Source organism: Pleurodeles waltl, chromosome 12 (assembly GCF_031143425.1).
Source record: "Pleurodeles waltl isolate 20211129_DDA chromosome 12, aPleWal1.hap1.20221129, whole genome shotgun sequence".
Lineage (NCBI taxonomy): Eukaryota > Metazoa > Chordata > Amphibia > Caudata > Salamandridae > Pleurodeles > Pleurodeles waltl.
The window spans coordinates 446,693,810-446,710,888 of record NC_090451.1 but is presented as its reverse complement, the minus strand read 5'-3'; positions in this window follow the sequence as shown (position 1 = coordinate 446,710,888).

The following is a 17,079-nucleotide window of genomic DNA, read 5'->3' as shown; positions in this document are numbered from 1 at the left end:
AAATGAGGCCATCCTCCTCATACTTACAACCATGGTGTGCGGTCATCAACTGCTAGTATACTAATACACAACACTGGAGGATAAAAACAATTACATGACCATGTACAAAAACATTTTTTTCTCCTTATTTTATTGATTGAGCTGGAGCAAGAAAAAGAAAACCTTCTCATAAAACATGTGTAGAATACCCTACATGGGCATGCAGCCTTCAGTACATGGGTACTCTGAGCCTTGCCACCACTCCACAAGATAAGATACATAAGGGGAGAGGGAAGCTTACTGACAAAAAGCAGAAGAAAGTATGCTACATACAGACTAGCACAGCCAGACAGTTTAAAGTAAAGAAATTTGAAATATAGAAAGTAAGGAAATAGGATAATGCAGGGATAGGAATTTACGAAACAAATAAATCAAAGTGGAGTAGGAAAGCAGTGGGAGACAGGCACAGTATAAAGGTAGAAAGTAATTCTAAATGGGGAGTGTAAAAGTTTGATAAATACATATTAATATTAACAACAACAGGAGGACTTACTGGAGCCAGCAGAGTCAGCTGCCCGGCACTTGTGGAGGGGCCACCTTCAGCTATCTCACCTACCTCATCAGCCCGCTTCCTGCCCATGAATGCTGGATGATGTAAGAAAAACAATAAAAAATGAGTAGTGGTACTGTTCATAAATAATCCCTCAAAGAATGTTATTTTTTTAAAGGAAAAGGCAAACGCTGTAACATTTCTGTATCAAAGGTTCAGAGCACCTCTGTAACAATAATACTAGTATCATGGGCCATCCTATTCCATATTTCTTAATCCTATTCCTACATAAACTACATTTTGGAATTACTAATAAATTGCAATGAATGACTTCTACAGTTCTCATCTCATTCTCTCAGTTCATAGATTGGATGCATGCATGCAAAACTACTACATATCACTGGGAAATTGCTTGGAACTTGGAACTGTATGAGCTACAAAAAATAAAGGCACAAAGAAGTGAGAGAACATGCTAACTCACTAATATCAATATTAACCATGACTATCTTGGACAGGGCAGAGGAGCAGTTTCTGCAGTACTTCTTAATCAGACCAAGCAAGCAGCAAAAACAAGTACAATTAGGTAGTGCCGAGCACCTGTCTAGATGACAATCACATAATATTATATTTGTAACATAAAGTTAACTAAGAAACTATTAGCACAGAACACAACTAATAATTAATTATTACTCACGGAGCCCTGCAACCTTGACGCACATGAGGTCAAGCAGGTCTGTTTCCCAGTCCAGGATATCAGCCTACCAGTGCGTAAACTGTTGCTGGGTGCGCCAGACCCCGGAGCTGCGGCGCACAGCCTGGTGAACCCTCTACCAGCGTTGCTGGTGCTCCCGAAGGCCATAAACAGACCCAGGTCTACCACCGGGTGCCAAGTTGGAGGGAAGGTGGAGCTGCACATAGAACACCAAGGCAGCCACCTTTACCTGGGAAAATATGGTGCAGGCTGCACCCCTTTGCTTCGCTGTCACCCACAAGGAAGGTGGCTGGCACTTGTGGTTGGGGACTTGGCACTGCTGCGCCCCTGCTTTGCCATGGAGCTGGGGACCTAGGGGGAGATAAGAAAGGATTAGGAAGACGGAAGGGAAAAAAGAAAGTAAGGCAAAAAGTCACAAAAAATACAAACAAAATAGGAGAAAAGTTAAAATATAAAAACACAAAGAGAAAATGTAATATAATAAAAAGAAACTTGAGGAAAATAGGTTTTAAAAGTGTGGGATGGGAGACATATAGAGGGATATAAAAGTAGGCCCCTGCACCGTAACAAGCACAACAAAAAAAAACTAGATGGCCACGCCCATGGGAACCACTTGGTGACGTTTGTGTGAGAATTCCACAGCATCGACATACTTCACATTGCCAGTGATGTTAAACATCACCCGAATGGTCATGGCAAGAAAATCCAAATGCTAGTGGAACTCCGTGTAGCGCAATAGATTTCTTTCAACTTCGCGGAGTTCCATGTAGAGTGGCTACGCAAACTCCACCCAGTCCTAATCATAATTTTGCTCACATAATGACCCCCAGGTCCTCTACCCTCCATGCCTATTTGGGTTCCAGAAGTAATCATCTTCAGGATTCTTTATTTGTGACGGTCAGTATCATGCTCATTTATTTAGTTAATTAACAAAGTGTAAATTACCCATCTTTCCTTCTATTCCCCTCTTTCCCCTCATGTCCTGTGTATATGGCTTTTCCTCACCGTCCTGCATGCTTCTGCTGAAATCCCTTGACATTTGGCAATCAGGCAAGATCTGGAGGCCATCTTGGTAAGTGGTTTGTAAAAAAGAGCTACACCCATGTTTTCAGTCATGCCTGGTTTTGAGTATTCCTCTCGGTGATGTCTTGTTTTCAGTTCCTGCTTCACTTACCTGCACTCCCGGAGCTGTAGTCTCACATAGGTGCTGCCAAATTTCACTTCAACCTCTGGCTCTTGACCCTCTGGTTGTGATCACTGCATAAAAAAGACAAATGGTTAAGAATGTCAGTGCATTGAGGCTTCAGTAGAAGAGCTCAGATGTAAAACGTTAATTAAGAAAAAAGGCAAAAGACCATTAATATTTGGTTTTGCCAACAAGCTCAAGTAGAGCCTTGACCTTCATTTAAAAGGCTTACTTGTAATTCAACACCTGCAAGCTTCAGTTGAGCTTAGACTTTGGTTCTAAGTCTCTTTGCAAACAAAACTCAGAGCACACAATCAAAATAGGAACTTGGCAAGTGTGATAAATTTGCACAGCGTTAGTGAACAACAGCATTTTTTCTAAAGGATGTGTGATTTTCTCGATGGGGTAAAAATATACATGATTATATCTAAATAAATGTATTATTGGGTGATCTAATGCTATTTGTGCATCTATGTTCGTTTAGGGGATCACCAGAAAGAGAATGGAATTTTGGAATGACATTGCCCAGCTGTGAAAAGAGGCTGAAGGCTCTGTCTTCCCTCTTCGCGTACTTCTCCCTTCTCTACCCTCTTCCACAAGGGAACAATCACCAGCATTCAAGCTACATGTATGTTGAGAGTTATACTTGGAGGGATTGGTTGGATTGTCTTCACTCCTGCAGATCCTGCATTTCAGGCTAGTCAAATCTAGGCACACTGTTTGACACACTACTGTACTCAATGCACTTCCACTCTACGCCAGTCTATGCCATTGTACTCTACAGCACTATGTGACAATCCATTCAGGGGGGCGTGGCTGGGAATATGGTGGCCTTCTGAGGAGCTGGTCGCGGGGGACGCCGCTCCTGGAAGGATAATGCATTATTAAGGTAATCCCTTACCGGGGGGTTGCAGGGTTCGGGAAGTGTGTTCAAAGCGCGATCGAAGGATTTGTTTTTCTTTTTTCTCCCAGTTTTTTCAATTTTGGTGGGGAAACAAAAGGACGAAGGAGCTGGTGGGGAGACAGTAGTCCTGGGAACATAGAGCTCCGTTGCTGAGTGCCTCTCTGAAGCTCAACCGGGTCAGAGAGGCTGTGACTCGAGTTTCCCTCTGGGGGAATCAAGGTAGAGCCAGCACAAGTGCGGATATTGGTGGAAGCAAGAAGAACAGGTGCTTCAGGATTGTTCAGTAGGCGGAGGACTTAGGGACTATTGAGTCTGGCAGGAAAGTATCAAGATTGGAAGGCTTTTTTCAGGCTTATGTTACAAATCTTGTAGATACTTTATTAGAAATTATGGTGGATAGGGTAAAGGGGCAGGTGGAGTTTGGGAAAGAAGGGAGGAAGGTGGCATCTCAAAATTGTGCTGGTCAAGTAGCGTATTCCCTCCATAGTGCTAAGAAACGTAAGAAACAAGTTGAAATTGAAAGTCTGGTCTGCTCGCCTCAGAAATTGTCTTTTGTGAAAAATAAAGCCGCGCAAGATATTAGTTCATCAGGAGGCAACTGGATGTGAAGAGTGTTGGTGGGCTGAGTTACAGGAAAGCTTGTGTCACCCCCTCAGCTGGGTCTTATTATTGCCAGGCGCGCCCAGGGAGTTTGCCGGAGGGGCGAATTCGCAAGAGTTGGACAAAATGGACAGGTTAGAGGGTGCCGCTAGGACAGAGTGCAGAGGCTCGGACCCCCCAGTGGGTTACAGCATCCACCTCCTATGAATACTATAGGGAGACAAACAGAAGTGAATGGGGTGCAGGTTTCCCAACCCGTCGGAGAGGAGCATGGGCAATCAATTGCGAATATGTTAAAAGCATTATCCATGGAATTGAAGAATGGCTTTGAGACATCTAATGCCAATTAGGTGGAGATAAGGGGTCTCTGTGAAGATCTGGGAAAGAAAATTGATGATCTGGCAGGGCGTACTGCCGCTTTGGAGGAGGAAGTGGGGGAGTTAAGAGTGGTGGTAGAAGAAAATAAGGAGCAGATAAGATATTTAAAAGAAGGAGAAACGGGGGTGATGGCTAAAATGGAATCCCTGGAAAATAATTTGAGGAGGAATAATTTGAGGTTTTTTAGGGTCCCGGAGGGGCTGGAAGAAGGTGACTTAAATGGGTTTTTGGCGCGTCTGATAAAGCAAGAGGTGAATGTGGAAATATCAGAGGAAGATATTGCTAAAGACATTGAAAGGGTGCAACGGGTTCCGGCTAAAATGCCTTCCAACAGGGTTAGACTAAGGAAAATCTTAGCCTATTTTCAGACATACTCCCTGAATGAATATATTTTCACCCAGGCGCTAAAATAGAAATCGTTGATGGTTAACGGGTCCCCTTTTGAAATCAGGTCAGACCTTGCGGCTGTGACTTTGAATAAACAGTGGAAGCTGGGAAAAAGAATAGATACTCTGAGAAAATTGGGGGCTACAGCTCAGTTGAGATTCCCTGCATCTCTAAAAGTTATGGTAAATAATAAGATGCATAATTTTACAGACTGGAAGGAAGTGGACGAGTTGATTATGAAAATTGAGAAGGAGGGCAGGAATGAGGCAGGTCTAACCTAAGATTGGATTGTTCCCCGTAATGGAGGTATTGTGGGGAAGGTCTTAACTTAGGAGGAGTGATCCCCCTCTGACCTGGAATCAGGTCAATGTTTGGGTGGGTTCCTAGAGGAGGGTGGGGATTTGGTGGGGTGCAGGAGGTGGGTGGAGGGGGGCACTGGGTGGGGTGTGTAATACTGGTAAAAAAGTTCATTTTTAGTGTAAGTAGTTTGGGGGAAAGGGAGGGGGTGGTGATGGTGAGCACTGGGTGGGGAGCATATTATGGGATAAAAAGATCCTCAATGTGGAAGGTGGACCTGGGGCTGGGAGGTAGAGGGGATGAGGTGGTGGGTTGGAAGAAGGTAGGCGGTTTGGATATCGGAAATTGGCAATGGAGAACTTGAGACTCCTGGAATGTAAATGGTCTCAGGGTAAAGAGTAGGCAGAAAAGGTTGGTGCAATATTTGAGAGATGTCCCATTCGACGTCTTGATTTTACAAGAGACTCATCTTTCCAGGGATGAATGTTTTGAAGTTTTTAAGACATGCAGGTGGGTCCAGCAGATAGCCAGCTCAAATTGTTTGAGTGGTAGTAAAGGAGTGACTGTTCTAATTAAGAAACATGTTAGTATTACTTTCCTGGAAGGCCCCATAGATAACTCTGTAGGTGGGTGGTGGGGAAGCTGTCTGCTTTTGAATATCGCTTTACCTTGGTAGGATATTACAGTCCTAACAGGGATGATGTAGGCCCTTTAAGGGAACTCTCAGATTCTCTTTTAAATCTTTACCAGTGCTCCCGCCGCCGGGGGTAGCGCGTCAGAGGTCCCAGGAGTTGTGTCGAGGGCAGGAGCCCTTTAAATCTTTACCAGCGCTCCCGCCGCCACGGGTAGCGCGTCAGAGGTCCCAGGAGGTGTGTTGAGGGCAGGAGCCCTTTAAATCTTGACCAGTGCTCCCGCCGCTGCGGGTAGCGCGTCAGAGGTCCCAGGAGGTGTGTCGAGGGCAGGAGCCGAGCGCGGGCCCGTCCTTGCCCGTCATTGCCAGGAAGAGGCAGGGCTGGGCCACCCCCCTGACATTCATCCAAAGTTGTATGGATTTGGCAACCTACACGTATGGTTGCCTGAAGGTACTGTGTTGACATTTACCCCTAAATAGGTCTTTCTATAGAGGGCCTTAGGACGGTATTTTCCACTTATTGTTGCAACGCTTTTATCATTACCTGATAGATATTGGAGTGGGGCTAGGTTGGGCCTCTGCCTTTTCACACTTTGCAAGAGGTCTGTTTATATCTATAGTGGAAAATGTATAGTTATCGTTGTCATATGAGAAGATAATTGTACTAACTAGGTCTATCCCCACCAGCCCTTCTCCTATTTTCTTTTATAATTACATATTGTGGACTGATTCACAGAGCAGAAGCACTACATAGGCAGTTCAAGCTATGGGAAAACGCAAGGCATCAGAACCCCCCAGGGGGAAGGAGAAATCTGTAAAAAAACTTAGGAATGTGGGTGAGAACTGCACAATAGCTGAAATAGATGATCTTATCGAGGAGGTAGAGTCACTACTATGTAGTAGGGCCACTATTCGGGAGGGTCCCGATAAAAAGATTACCTCCTATTACACGAAGAAAATCGAACCAGTGGAAGATAAAGTGATAGAGATTGTTTGCCAGCAAGAGGGGGTGGTATCATCCGATATTAGGACTGGCAGCCCTAAGGTTGCTACAACTCGATCCATACACCTATGCACCATTGATAATACTAGGAAGAAGGGCCATACGCAGGAGTGTGAAGCTATGTGCTCCAATAAATATGCAGTCCAGGCAGAACTCGATAGTAGTAATGAACAGAATGCACAAGAGGGGGAATCCGTGGATGAGTTACACCCATTTATCCCAACTGTACAGTTAGATAGTGAGAGGACCTCTCCTCGCAATTTATAACCAGTGAACCCTCTAAAACACAAAACAAGATCTATAGCAGACCTTTATGATCTAATCACCGGATTAATCCAGGAAGTTAGGGACCTGAAACTTGAAGTAAGAACCCTAACAGATATTGTGGGAAATGAGAGGGGTAGGGGTACCCATATAGCTCAGTGCGAAAAGGAGTCCCCCCCCATATCATTCCATCTACAAGGTAGACCCACATGTCCTCAAAATTTTATCATTAACCCCAACCCTACCCCAGCTATAGCTAAGATTGTACATCAACCACAGGGATGCATGATAGGGGTTAATGGGGAAAATATTGGTTCACGCAACTTCCCTAGAAGAAATGCTAGCGATATATGCCAAGGAACAGGGAATCCACGAAGAGATCCCGGCTTGGTAAAAGGACCCCAAAAAGGAAATTTGGAACCTACTCTGAACCCCTATCCCCAAGTATCTAATGATTATAATCAATACACTATAGGGAATCCATATTCTGAGGAGGATAGGTTTCCTATTAGGACCAATGTTGTTTATCTGCTAAATGTTTCAAAATTGCCCTTAAATAGCAGAGAAGACGAGGACTCCTTAAAAAATAAGCTTATACATTGGATTAGGGCCAAAAGACACTGTCTATCCATAATTCGATCAGATATCAGGGGGGCAGAAAGAATCCCTGGAGAGAAGGGGCAACTTGACGTTATTGCTCTAACATTTAAGGATGGAAGATTAACCAGAGGTTTGATTGACATGGAACAGAGAACTCCCGCCCCCAATCTCAATGCCATGAGCTTTAGTTTGGATCCATTATTTACCAAACTCCGAGTCCAGAGGCATAAGCATAAACACAATGAGGGATTGCAAAAGAGAAATGGTGATTCCAATCTTGAAAGAGTAGATTGACTAATCCAGATAGATCAGGCACAAGCGGGACCCAATGGGGACCCAACAGTAGGTGAGCCCCACAAAGGGAATGATCTTCATGCTACAGGGGCAGGGAGTGTAGTGGAGCCTTTGCATAGTAGGAAAGATTCAACAACTTATCTGAGTCCTACTTCCAATGTTACGACCCCAAACGGAAGGGGTCCTATTACCATGATCTCATCGAATGTAGCCGGCTTAAAAAATAAGCTTATAGACCCCGATTGGCAGGACTACATCGATCGATATCATGTCTGTCTCTTTCAAGAGACGTGGCTTAAAGATCCACCATATAAATTAGGATACAAAACCTACTTTATTAATGCAACTTCAGCTGCCAGAGGGAGACCGTCTGGGGGGTTGGTTGTATGGGCGAAAATCTCATTAAATGTCGAGATATGTATGCAAGCCACTGAGTCAGAGGACATTTTATGGTTGGTAGTGGGGAAAAAAAATAAGATAATAACCCACTTGTTCAATGTATATATAAGACCTAGAAGGACCAACTTGGAGTCTCCCGAAATAACTCTACTAGACGACCTGCTCAAAAAAATCCCAGTAGGAGAGACAATTATGATAGGGGGTGACCTTAACTGTAATTATGAACCTATAACTGGATTCGAACATTTAGCAGAAGAGGAAGATCGAATGAGAGCAATTCCTTACCTAACAATAGAAAAAACTGTTCCAGGCACAGTGGCTGCACTGCAACTCATGGGTCTTACATTAAATTACGGACTGAGGGCGTGCAATGGCAGAGTGGGTGAAGGAGGCCTTAATCTGGATACCTTCCAGAGAGGCAACTCAACTTCAAAAATAGATTACATTCTGCATAGTATAAGCACATGGGGAAGATTAGCGACTTTTAAAATTGATAAAAGAAGGGATAGCGATCATTTCCCGCTAATAATTGAACTCAGGGCCCACCTCCTAGATTTAGACTTGAAATATATAGAACAAGACAAGATGGAGCTACAACCCACCCTTAGCAACAATAGAAGGGTTGTAAAATGGCCAGCAATACTAGGCAATCAGGATAGTATGACAAATATTTACAACACATTTTCTGATCTCCTGGAGCCTTATGCAGAAAATAAACCGAGTGACATCCCTATTACGGCTATCCACCATTCATTGAGTATTGCACTAAGACCCGTCCTGACCAAACAGCTACAGAACAAGCATAAAAAGGAGAAGGTGCAAACCACCCCAAGCAGTCCATGGTATACCATCAAATGTAGGGAGAGGAAAAGAGTACTGATAGAGGCTCTAAAGCAAAAAAATCAATTAGCCGTTCAACAGGCAAGGGCCAGCTACAAGAAAACGCTGGCTACTGCCCAAAGCAACTGGGAGGACCAAAAATGGCAAGACCTGCTGGAAGCAGCAAAATGTAATGATACAAGGATCTTCTGGAAAATAGTTACCCATGGCAGCAAAGAGGGGATATTTACCACAGATCATCATATAGATCCCAAAACATGGGTTAACTACTTTACACATCTTTACTTTGACCCCCCCTCCCTCGATTTCTATCCCTCAAGACATAAAACCCTAGCTACTTGGGGCATTTTACCCGTGTTACAATTTGGTCTGGAGGAGACGGTGATTGCCATTGAAGCAATCAAGCCAGGAAAAGCCCCCGGTTTGGATAAGATCCCAGGGGATATGTTCAAACATAGCATAGAAATTTGGGCACCTTATCTAAACCTTTTAAGTAACGCTATAGCAAGGGGAGGCCTAATGCCTGAGACATGGAAAGGGGCAGAAATAATTCCAATCTACAAAAAAGGATCCAGGGAAGACCCAGGGAACTATAGACCAATCAGCCTCATAGATGTCATACAAAAAATTTACGCTAGACAGATCCTGAATAGAATTAGTACCTGGATAGAAGAGAACAGCATAATGACTATATACCAAGCAGGCTTTAGACAGCAGACGAGTACAGTCGACCAGGCCTTTAGGCTATTGACAATAATGTGGAAATATACTAGACTAAGGAAAGGTCACCTCTATATCGCGTTTGTGGATCTGCGTGCAGCCTTTGATCTGGTGCCAAGAGACTCCTTATGGGCAGCATTAGGAAAACAGGGCATGCCAGGGAACCTCCTGGGTCAGCTGGAGAGGTTACATGAAAATACATTTGCAAAGGTTCGGTGGGGGCCAAAGGGAGAGTTGACAGACCCAATATCTATCAAGAGGGGGGTGAGACAGGGCTGTGTGCTTGCCCCAACACTTTTCTCATTATACATCAATGATCTGGTTCATCATTTGAAACAAAGTAACCATGATTCACCAAGATTGAACGATGATCCAGTCCCCGCCCTCCTTTTTGCAGATGATACCATCCTTTTATCTCAAACTCCCATGGGCCTGCAAACTCTATTAGACAAATTCAGTGAGTACTGCAGCTTGAAGGGATTAGAAATAAATACAAACAAGACCAAATACCTGACTGTTAACCCCCATAAAGCACTAAAGAGAAACATTTGGATCAGAGGGCAGGCACTGGAACGAGTAAAAAACTTCAAGTACCTAGGGATACTGCTTGATGCCAAATTGTCATGGGCACCGCACATTAATAAAGCTGTTATCTCCTTAACTCATAGCTCCATGGCAATTAGTAAAAATTACAAATGCTCAAGGTCGAGCATTGTGTCACCGGTATTTGAGATCTATAGGTGCAAAGCGCAGGCCGCTGCTCTATATGGCGCTGAACTCTGGGGTTTCCCAAAACTAACCCCATTGGTTACTCAGGAAAATAATTTCATGAGAGGGGTACTGGGTCTCCCTCCATCCACTCCGCTGATCCCTTTAGCCTAGGACATTAACATGAAACAAATAGGCAAATTGGCAGCCCTGAGGCCCCTGCTTTACTGGTGTAGACTTTGGACAACCCCTGAATTGATCCAATACAGGCAAGAACTAACTGAGATCATGGGTTTGGACAAGGCCATCTCCCTCCCGTGGCTCCACTATATCAGGCAATGCTTTTACAGTCTAGGGCTGAAATTCTATTGGGATGAACCGCATACACTCACAACTCAATCCAAGATCCGACTAAAGCAAGTATTTTGGGACTTCACCCTTAATAGCCCTCTGTATAGCAAGGATCTAGGTAGACTAACCTTAAGTTTCCTGGATTTCAAACCATTACCGAGTGCTGAGGAATGGATCGATACTATCCAACCTAGACGAGCAAAAGTTTTATTTATGAAGCTTCGATATGGGATCCTCCTGGTTAAGGCTTTTACCTTTAAATGGGGCCTCCTGAATGGGAGTAGTCATGAGGCGACCTGTGAGATGTGTAATATGGAGACTCCAGAAACGATGGATCATGTTCTTTTAAACTGCATTGCCTACGATAAACCAAGGAGGAAATGGATCCGACATATTTGCAGGAACGTTGGAATCGGGAACTGCAATGAAGCAGCAAGATTCTTGAGATCCAGCACAATACCATATGTTGTTCTCGGTCTAAGCCGGTTTCTACTAGCAATTTCATTCATCAGAGACAAGGCGGGCCTGAGGCTATAGGCGCTTTAACTCAGGCAAAACTCCCATAGTTAATCCACGGTCCCCAAACTGATAATTGGGAGTCACCTTTTGTAATCCAATGGCCTTGGGATATACAATCAGCCAAGGTTATATTTAGCCCAGGGGACATTGACAATGCCCGGGAAGTACTCGAATTATAATATTCTTTTTGCCCCCTGGCACAAGGACCGTAGCCATTGGGAGGTTTCTTAAGTTACCTAGAATGGTCATTTGACACCTATGAAACTAGTTCTTGGATCTAGTTATTTATTTACTTTGATTTAAAAAAATCCCCCCCTAAGCAAATAAGTGCCTGATGGCACGGGAGGTAAATTTTATGGGTTTTATAAATGAAATACTGTAATTGATTCTTATTTATCGTTTTTAAGACCAACAACAGATAACTAGTTTTAGTAGTTAAGTGAATATTAGTTGTTGTTGGAATAATGTGCCTTTTGTATTACTTGATCGTACCCCTTTTATGGCTTCTAAATGAATATAGGCACGCATGAAAGAAAGAAATCGTTGGGCCCTAGGGACTGTCAATCACCTCTTAAAAATTAGCTAAACAACCCCTTATGTGATGACGGTATGCACATTGCCAAGATTTTTAGAGGCAATTTGATATGCTAGAGGCAAATATTCTTCCAAAAAGCATGCGCCCTATTTTTATAATGATCACTATTTGTGCTAGCACATAGTTATTGCTACTATTAGTGAGATAGCAATCTCAACTGTTTCTTGTACAGAGATTTATATTTATAGGTATTTTATAATATTTATATGGTGATTTGTATGATGATGTGTATTGTATATTTTTATAGTGTTTTTATTGACCAATTGCTTACTTTTATAACATTCATATCCATAACTTGCCTATTTGTATTGTATAGCCCTGAGGGAGTTCTGGTCTTGATCTGATTTTATCGCCTTTTTCAAAAGTGTGTTCATTCCTTTTAGAATTGTAAGAATTTTGTCAGTATGCTTTTATGGTATTGTTTTGCAGAAATAAAGCTGATAAAGTAAAAAAAAAAAAAAAGATTATCTTTTACAATATTTAGATCCAGTTATATGGGCAGGTGATTTTAATGTTGTTTTGAATTACAAACCAGATAGATCAGCAGTTAGTAGGTGCAAAGTAAACGAGAAAATGCAGGGTTAGATTCGGGTAATGATGTCACAATGGGGGTTATATGATGATTGGAGGGATAAAAGGGGGTCAGAGAGAGGTTATTCTTATTATAATAAGGAGTATCAGCATCATTCCAGAATTTACTATTTTCTGTTGGATATGGGTTTGAGGGACTTGGTTGAATCAGTTGTACATATTAGAGCCCATTTATCAGATTATTCAGCGGTTAGTGACCTTTGACCTTTGTGACCACTGGATCACTCCCCACGCGTACAGCGACACCCAGCTGTCCCCGTGTCCTCCCCTCCTCGCCCTCGCTGCTCCCACCTGGCCATCCCTGGTGTCTAGCGGTAAGCGCCTTCTTGGAGTCACTGTGGGGGTCATTCTGACCCTGGCGGTAAAAGGCTCTTACCGCCGGTCAGAAGACCGCCATCATACCGCCGCGGCCGCGGTAAACTGCCACGGTCATTCTGACCCACAACAGCCAAACCGCCAAAAACCCGACATCCACTGAAGCCCGCCTCATCAGCGGTCAGCGATAAACTGGAGATGACCAAACCTCCACCGTCACGCCAACACAAACACGTCCATGCCATTACGACCCACGAATCCACGCGGCGGTCTTTCAACCGCGTTATTCCATTGGCGGTACACACCGCCGCGCTCAAAATACACACACCTTTACAAAACACAGCCACATTGGACAATTCGAAATACACACACCTGATACAAATACACACACCACACCCACACACCCATCACCATATAAAACACACACCCACATCACCTACAAACCCCCACAAATCGAAATTCAGAGACAAGGCGCAGTACACAGAGAGAGAGCACAGGGAACGCAAAGCACAACACACACAGGAACCCAACATCATCACCCACACCACATCTACGCACAAAACACCACACACCACCACACTCATCACCACAAACACCACCCCACACCTCATCCACACCACCCCATGGCACCCCAAAGACACCCCAGGTTCTCGGACCAAGAACTCAGGGTCATGGTGGAGGAAATAATCAGGGTAGAGCCCCAGCTCTTTGGCACACAGGTGCAGCACACCACAATAGCCAGGAAGGCGGAGCTATGGCAAAGGATCGTCAACAGGGTCAACGCTGTGGGACAGCATCCCAGAAATCGGGAAGACATCCGAAAGCGCTGGAACGACCTACGGGGAAGGTGCGGTCGATGGTGTCAAGATACAACATCGCTGTGCAGAAGACTGGCGGCGGCCCCCCACCCACTCCACCCGAATTCACAGCATGGGAGCAAGAGGTCTTGAACATCCTGCATCCTGAGGGCCTCGCTGGAGTAGGCAGAGGAATGGACTCTGGTAAGTCTAATCTCAACTACTTCACCCCCCCAACCACCAGCATGCCAACCCACACCCCCACCCCCAGCCCTAACCCCCCAGCACACATACTCCCTGTTAATGTCTCACCAGCACAACCCACCCAACCCAACCCCAACCCCTGAATGCCAACACAAACCATGGACACCCATCACCTAAGCATGACCACTGCACATACCCATCCCCCCCACAAACCACCCTCACAACTCCTCCCACATGGGACTGCCAGCACTGGGGGACAAGGGCACCCACAAATCGCACGCCATGGCACACACAAAATCAATAACCATACTCTTTTACCCCTGTAGGGCCCGAACGCCAACACACCGGCCAGGAGGGTCCAGATTTGTCCATCCCACCACCAGAACAGGCCCCCAGTGATGACAGCAGCTCTGTCGACCTAGAACCTGATGACCAGCCCGGACCATCGGGGACCTCTGGACAGTCGGTTACCCTCAGTCAGCCCCAGGCCACAGCAGACCTACCCCCCTCAGGAAACACCAGCACAGCACCCACCCAGCGGGCCCATGCTTCGGTCTCCAGGACAGGTCAAGCAGCGGTGTGTCTACCAGTACAGGGCACCCAGGGTAACCCACAACCCCAACAACAACAGGGACCAGGGGACAGAGGCCCAGGAACAAAGAGGCACTGGGAGGGCTGCTGTGCGACAGAGGGAGGACAGGCCTAGGGAACCCACTGTCTAAGAGGCCCTCACCACCATCATGGGAGCGTACCACCACTCCCAAGAGACAATGGCGACGGTCCTGGCCAGGTTCCAGGAGATCCAGGCCATGCAGGAGGGCCAGTACATGGGGTTCCGGGAAGAACTGCGCAGCATCAGTTCCGCAATGGGTACAATCGTTGTGGCACTCAACCAGATTGTCACCACATTGCGGGACCATGTGGCCCCCCAAAGGGCCCCTGTCACTGGCATGGAGGAAGAACAGCCCACCACCTCCGCCGGCGCTAGTGGTCAGGAGGCCCCGACACAACAGCAACGGCCCTCCCGGACCCCACCCCCTGCAGAACAAGAACCACCCCGCAAGAAAGGCCTGAGATCGAGGAAGAAGACAGAGTAGGATGTCAAGACCCCCGCCATGCACGAAAACCCCCGGATGTCATCCCACTGTCCCACTTGTTCACCCTGTCCAACCTTGAACTGCCCCTGCTCCACCTTCCACAGGCATATGGACAATGGACCTGTAGGAACGAAAGTCTGGACACTGCCATGGACATGCCTCCACCATCACCCATCACCCTTTTTGAACTATACACCTATTTTAAAACTTCAATAAACACAATTATTGCACATTAACCAACTGGATTCTGCTATCTATTTATTTAAACCAAATGTATTCGATATAACCAACAAAACATTTCTAGTGACATTGTGATGACAACATACCAGTGTCACACAGCGGTAGTCCATGGGGAAAAAAAGCAGAGGGTTCTCTGTGGGGATCAGATCACTGAAATAGGAAGTGATATACACAACTAAGTTACCATACATTGGGGTGAAAGGTCAGACAGTAGAGAGCCACTACAGTTACAGATATAATACAATGCAGGAGTAGATTATTACCTGTGTGTCACTGGAAATACTGCAGTATCACTCTGTCCCTGTTGTCTGTGTCGTCCTCTTCGTCTTCCTCCTCTTCACTCTCCGCAGGCTCCACAGCGGCCACAACACCACCATCTGGACCATCCTCCTGCAGGAAAGGCACCTGGCGTCGCAAAGCCAGGTTGTGAAGCATGCAGCAGGCCACGATGATATGACACACCTTCCTTGGTGAGTACATTAGGGATCCGCCAGTCATATGCAGGCACCTAAACCTGGCCTTCAGGAGGCCGAAGGTCCGCTCAATCACCCTCCTGGTACGCCCATGGGCCTCACTGTACCGTTCCTCTGCCCTGGTCCTGGGATTCCTCACTGGGGTCAATAGCCAAGGCAGGTTTGGGTAACCAGAGTCACCAATTAGCCGCACACGGTGTCTCTGTAGCAGTTCCATCACATAAGGGATGCTGCTATTTCGCATGATGTACGCGTCATGCACTGACCCTGGGAACTTGGCATTTAAATGGGAGATGTACTGGTCAGCCAAACAGACCACCTGGACATTCATCGAATGATAATTTTTTCGGTTCCTGTACACCTGCTCATCGTCTTTTGGGGGAACCAAAGCCACATGGGTACCATCAATGGCACCAATGATATTGGGAATGTGTCCAAGGGCATAGAAATCACCCTTCACTGTAGGCAAGTCACCCACCTCAGGGAAAATGATGTAGCTCCGCATGTATTTCATCAGGGCAGACAACACTCTGGACAACACCTTTGAAAACATAGGCTGAGACATCCCAGATGAAATGGCCACGGTAGTTTGAAATGATCCACTGGCAAAAAAATGCAGTACTGACAGCACCTGCACTAGAGGCGGAATCCCTGTGGGTTGGCGGATGGGTGACATCAGGTCTGGCTCCAGCTGGGCACACAGTTCCTGTATAGTGGCACGGTTGAGTCTGTAGGTGAGTATGACGTGTCTTTCTTCCATTGTCGACAGGTCCACCAGCGGTCTGTACACGGGAAGATTCCTCCGTCTCCTCGCAAGTCCCAGCGGACGATGCCTAGGAAGGACAACATGGAGCACAGAGTCAAGCAACCCACAGGTAAGTGCCCACAGCATGCACAGTACACAAATCTCTCGGGATTGAATGGCTAGTATGAATGTCGGTGCAAGGCCTAGCCATGTGTGACGCAGTTGGAATGAAGCCATGTGGGCCCTTGAAATGGCGGCTGCCTGACCTGTGAAGTGTGACAATGTGAAGTGAGGTCATTGCGCAAGCGTGGCACACCGTGGGGGTAGGCGGTCGCAGTCCGCGGCGCAAAGCCGCATTGGACAACATTGAACCCTATGGGTTTCAGGAGCCAATGGCGGTGAGCGCCGGCGGTCTCGGTACGCACCGCCGCGGTACGCACCGCCGCGGCACGCACCGCCGCGGCCATAACCGCCATTTTCTCTCTGCTTGATCACACGGGACCTGAGCATCCATAGGAGAGGACCTATACTGCAAGTGCTGCTGTGACCTCGGTCTGGAATTGACAATGGCTGCTGCGACTGGGGAAAGGGCCCCCGCCTTCAGTTCCGAGGAGTTGGAGAAGCTCGTGGACGGGGTCCTCCCCCAGTATGCGCTACTCTACGGGCCGTCAGACCAACAGGTGAGTACACGGGGGGCAAT